Raw genomic sequence first — 5,797 nt, 5'->3', positions numbered from 1 at the left:
CCAAGCAACACTGTACAACAAAACAGCAACAACATCAATCCACTGACGATGAACAAATTAAAATATACCAAGCAAGAAAAACTTGTGTTTTCCAGAGACTGTAACTCTTTACAGGAGTAGAAAGCCCTGTCAGACTCCTGAGGAGCTACAGGTGTTCTGAACTGCGGACCTGCAATTAACAGGTCACGAAGATTCCGTGCTCTAGAGACCAGGCTTCCAAAGCTTAGCGGACATCAGAATCACCGGGAAGGAAAGCTTTTACAACATACAATACTAGGCTCCATCCTCGGTGTTTCCGATTCAGCAGGTCCAAATGGAACTGATAATCTGTACTTTCTAACAAGTTCTCAGATAATGCTACTGCTGCTGGTCCCAGGGTTTGTCACAGTTCTCTAGTTACCTGCCAGTCACTGAGAAGTTATGTGGAGGCAGGAAAAACCAGTTGAAAGCCAATGGGCTAGAATGATTCATGAGTTAAAGAATATGCTGATGTTTTCGGTGTTGCGGTCTTGGATCAAACAAGAATCACAAATCAAAACATTAGATTAAAAAAACCCGAAACACCACCAAACATGAAGACTTCAGCATATCAAAGCACGTGGGGGCACATTTTGTAACCAAACTTGCAGTCCTTGCCGTCTTAGGCACTCGCTTACCCACTGTCATCGAGTCAATGATGCCTAGTATCAGCTCCATGATCTTCACCGGGGCAGACAGCCTCCATGTCTCTCCCATGGGACGGCTGGTGGATTCGAACCACTGACCATGCGCTTAGCCTAGCCCACTGCACCCCCAGGGCTCCAGAGGCACCAGCTTAGGAGGCAATATGCACATTCTGAAGGATGGTGACCAATGCCCCTCACGCCTAAGACCTGTTGTAAGAGACAGTGAACGGTGCTCTCCCTATCCAATGGATACACGGCACACTGTGGAGAAGGGGGGCCAGAGCTCGGATGTAAACTAGCTGGTTGAGCCGTGAAGATTAAGGCAAGCAGGATTCCAGGATTTACGGTCGCTCAGTGGGATGAGCTCTGAGGGACAGGATTGCAAGTAATGACACGAAATAAACTGTGCACCAAATGTTAATGGGAAACGAATCTGCCCTGTAAACTTTCACCTAGATTCTTTTAAAAGCGAAAACAGCCAACTATAACCAAATATCATAATAAGTTATTCTTGTTATTTGTATAACTCTTACTAGGTATGAACTGTAGGGTGGAGGACAACTATTTCTTAAAAAACTTAGGAAAGTGCTTTGCATCCAGTAGGCACACACATCGCTTTAGATTTACATTGGGCATGTAATTATATGCTTAAATTTGGTGGACAACTAGAAATTGGGATAAAATATTAGGTCATTTCCAGAGCTGGTCTTTTTTTTTTTTATAAGAAGGAAATTCTACATTTAAAGAATTATTTTGACCAAACTGGCACATTTTAAACCAATCAACATTTTGTCCAGCTTCTTTATAGCTATTACATTTTAATCTAGTTAGGGAAATGCTTATAATTTCACTTGGGGGGGTGGGGGAAGCTGATCACAAAATTAATTTCAAAACGGTCCCAATTTCACTGGGGTGGATCACACATGGGTGAATTCCTTAAATGCAAGAAACTAACTTCTAAGATAAGGGCTACAGTACCTCTCCAGTGCCTGCTACTTCAGTGGGTGTTTGAAAATGGCCAGGGGAGGGACGAAGTGCAGGGTATGTGTGTCTGCCATCCATGAAGAGGATGAGAGTGCTGACTGTTCAGAGTGGGTGTGTATTCAAAAGCAGGTAAATGCTTTCACCGTAATCTCCCCTAAAAATGGCAAGGACAGTTCCTGTTCCAGATTTTTCTACAACTAACTAAACACTGGGAGGACAGTTTCCTCTCCCTTGCTAAATGTCTCAAGCACTTAGCCTAGTGTCAGGGAGCCCATGTGGTGCAATGTTGGGCTGTGATCCCTATGGTTGGCAGTTCGAAACCACCAGAAGCTCCTTGGGAGAACGACTGGGCTTTTGACTCCGAAACCCACTGGGGTCACTATGAGTTAGCACGGAGGCTAGGACCATTCAGGAATGGTAGGGTTTGAGTTGTGGAGAAGTTGAAGCCACGAGGCTAGGGACCATTCATGTAGTAAGTCTTAACTCACCCCACACAGGTTTTGTTGTTTGCTTTTATACTGGTGTTCAGGAGACAGCATGGGATGACCTACGACTTAGTCATGAATGGTCCCTAGCCTCATGGTTTCAACTTCTCCACAACTCAAACCCTACCATTCTTGCAAATCCTGACCCGCACGCCACCCTAAGTTCTTGACTTCCAGGTCAATCTTGCAATTTAATCTTTCTCCCGCGACGGTCTTGCCCTGCCTAGCATTGTGCTGAGTCTATGGGACAGAACTCAAAACTGTTGTTTAATTCAATAGACTTCACGGAGCCAGTGAGGAGGTCTGGTTCATCTTAAAGTGTAACCTGTGATTGCCATTCCTGTTGTTTTCCATCTTCTCATTCCATTGTACATTTGGTACCCAGTATCTTGATAATACTAAGTATTTAGCAATGTACTACTCCAAAAGGGTTCACCTCGATGGAGACCTCTACTACCCTTTAAAAAACGAACAAAGGCTGTAGAGCAGCGCTAGTGCTGGCCAGGCACTCTCCTGGGCAGTTTGCACAGGTATCAACCAGTATTGCTCACCAGTTCTCTGAGGGAGGTACTATTAATAGCTAGCTCCACTTTACAGAAGAGGAATCAGGTACAGACAAAGCCAGTAACGGACGCGTCTAAGGTGACACAGCTAGCAAGTGGCAGGGCTGGGATTAAACCCACAGTGGGGCTCCAGGGGAGTCCCTACAGAGATGGGAGGGAAGGAATTTTATAGGGGCTCCCGGTTAAATGAAAGCCTCATTGACTGACCACACTTTGCAAATGATGATCAAGTTTGAACATTCTAGCGCCATCTGGCAAAAGGCTTTATATTTTATTTTTAAAACTTCCTACACTTAGGTGTGGTGTTGGGGGAGGGAATAAACAGAAACCTTTGCAGAATACAGAAAAGTTCTGCCAATCGCCTCACTCAGTGGCAGTGAGTTTTGGGGGGAGAATTACAGGTAAAGCGTTTACCTCCATATGAAGTCACCGCCTACAGTCAGAGCTCCCAGCCTGGGGTTAAGACAGCCTCCTCCCGGCACTCCATCCCTCCCGAGACCATTTTTCACTAGCATTGAAATGCCACCCAGTACACTTCCCATCTGCATCCCAGCACCTACTGTGTACAGAGTGACGAAGCAATAAGCACATTTTATTAAGACCTTTCTTATTTTAAAAGGTAAATAAGCTATCCGTGATATGGCTATCATCCCTCCAAAATGGCGAAGCCTGACCAAAACTGTCCCAATTAGTATAACACCACAATTGAGATCATTTGCATTACAGGGAGGTGCAAGTCGGCTAATTTATCAAAATCCTGCTCCACCAAATGAACACACACACACACACACACACACACACACACACACACCCCGAATGCAAACCCTCAATGGCTAACTCCATGCTGTGCTGAATTATTCCCAAAACTTGGACCCACCCAGCACCAGGAATTTAAATTCTTCATATGAGATGATAAAGTACATAATAATAGGTTTTCCTCGTACATTATGCCCTTCAAATTTTCTCCCATCTTGCCTCCCCCATTCAGCCCATCTCCACTGTAAAGAGCCCCCTAAAAGGCTCAGATAAAAAGCCCAAGCTCTCCAGGTCACACCCCTTCTCGTGTGCTACATCCCACAATTACACCATATGCTTTCTCCAGATAAGGACGAGGAAGAACCGGAATTTAAGATGCAGAAGAATAAGGAGGCGCGTAAAATGGCCACTTCTGCAGCATCTGAGGCCGGCAGAGCATATTTAAACATCAAAAGCCCGAGGCTAAACGAGTCATGAATAAGAGCAGATAGACCAAGAGGATGAAACAATAAATAGATGAAAGTTTTCCGGCGATACTATCGAGAATAATTAAGCCTGACTCAAGGAAGCCTCAGGTTCAACGTGGAGGAGAGAAACAGAAAACCAGGAGCAAGTCAGTAAAGCTTCGGTATTGAATTTGGTCTTATAATATTCAGCGAAAACGGCAGTCTTTTGTTTCATTTGCAGTCTGGATCTTCCCCGCCTGCTTTCCCCACCCCACCCTACCCCGGCCCACCCCACCCCCTCCCATCCACCGCAGTGATCTTGAAGGGAGCTGCGGAGCCCCAAGAAACATAACGGTCGCCAGCAGAGGCCACGTTACCCCAACCTCACGCGTCCCAGCTCGGGGCCGTGAGCTCCAGCAAAGGCCCCAGATCCCAGGCAGGCCTGGCTGGGGGCCTCCCCCTGTCCTGGGGCGCACCCGCCCACCACAGGCCCACAAAGCCCCAGCCAAGGCCAGCATGCAGCCGATTCAACTTCCCGCTGACCCCATTCCAGTCCGATTTCTGGGGGCCAGGCTGTAGCCCCAACAGCCGAAGGCCAGGAAGGCGCTGCGGCCAGCCCTTCTCTGACCACTCACACAATAAAAGGGATCCCGAGGCGAGGGCTGACCCTTCCCCCCACCACCACCCTGCTGCAATGTGCCCCGCCACATTTCCCGCCTCGCGCCCCTCAAACCGCCCGGGCCTCGCCAAGCGTCCAGCCCGGCCCGGGAGGTCTCCGGAGCGGCTCCTGGACGCCCCCAGCCGGGTCTCCCTTCCACGCACCAGCCGCGTCCGACGGATCCCCGCGCTCGCGCCGCGCGCTTCCCGGGCCGCGCAGAGCCCCGGCCCTACGGCCCCTCCATCCCGCAGGATCGGGGCGCGCAAACCGGCCTAGCCCACCCCGGGGCCCTCCCTCCCGGGCCGGCGCCCCAAGCCCAGCCCCGTCCAAACGAGGTCGCGCTTCCAAGCTCGCCCCAGGCGCCCCCTCCCCTCCTGGGCGGCGGGCGCAAACCCGGGAGGCACCCCGACCTCCACTCGCCCTACCCCCGTGGGCGCCAGAGCACATCACTTGGTACCCCGAGAGGTCCCACGCATGGGGTGGCAGGTCCCCACTCCAGGACCCCCATCTCCAACCAACACCACCCCCACCCCCCGCCCCAGGGTCGCCCTCCCACACACCCAGGCCCAGGTCCTTGCAAGGGTCTCACTCCCAAGGGCCTCCCGCCGCGCCCTTCCAGGGGTCCCCTCAGGTCCCCTCAGGCAAGAACCGACGGCCGCTGCAGCGCAGCCCTCCCACCCCGAGTCCCCTCTGCCTTCCCCCGGGCTCCCGCTCCAGCTCCGTTCCAGCCCCCCGGGGCCGCGCCGTCGCCTCAGCCCGAGATCCTTCTCCCCCCGCTTCCACACCGCCCCCCACCTCCCGCCGCCGGCCTCGGACCCGGGCAGCCGAACCTCTCACCTTCAGCGGAAGATGGTGGCGCCGGCGTACGTCCCAGCCGCGACCACAGAAGCGGCGCCTCAGTCCCCAACCCACCGCTGCCCCCGCCGGGCTCCTTTAGGTCCGCGGCTCGGGGCTGCCCCACCCACTCCCACCCTCATTGGGCCAGCCCCACGCCCATCACCGCCGCCCCCAGACCCACTGGTCCGTTTGCGCGCCCATCTCCAAGGGAAGACGTTAGCAACGCGAACGAAGCTACCTTCCCGAAGGCCGACGCCCTCCACCCACCTGAAGTGATGCTCATTGGCTCCCGCTCCCAGCCCAGGCCCCCGGAGCCCAGCTCTCATAGGCTGTCGCTCACGTCCATCACTGGTTCCGGGAGGTGTGGCCGGGGCCGCGGCGGGCGATTGGCTGGCTCGCGCGG

At 52.4% G+C, this 5,797-nt stretch overlaps 1 protein-coding gene across 7 annotated transcripts in view; it reads right to left on the bottom strand.

Moving 5' to 3' along the window:
- MYH10 (myosin heavy chain 10) overlaps positions 1-5,714 on the bottom strand; it is a 131,345-nt gene extending 125,631 nt beyond the window's left edge. For 5 of the 7 annotated variants that reach the window (XM_045293457.1, XM_045293460.1, XM_045293461.1 and 2 more), the window contains exon 1: positions 5,662-5,713. The gene's annotated coding sequence lies outside the window, so the exon portion shown is untranslated. Of the gene's footprint in view, positions 1-5,394; positions 5,477-5,661 lie in introns of those variants that run through there. The other 2 variants (XM_045293458.1, XM_004712938.2) reach the window with 2 other exon arrangements.
- Positions 5,715-5,797: the final 83 nt, after the last annotated feature.

The sequence above is a fragment of the Echinops telfairi genome, unplaced genomic scaffold (assembly GCF_000313985.2).
Source record: "Echinops telfairi isolate 266 unplaced genomic scaffold, ASM31398v2 ScPeMD7_2010;HRSCAF=2546, whole genome shotgun sequence".
NCBI lineage: Eukaryota > Metazoa > Chordata > Mammalia > Afrosoricida > Tenrecidae > Echinops > Echinops telfairi.
The sequence above is the reverse complement of the archived record's forward strand: the minus strand, read 5'-3'. Positions and strand labels throughout refer to the sequence as shown.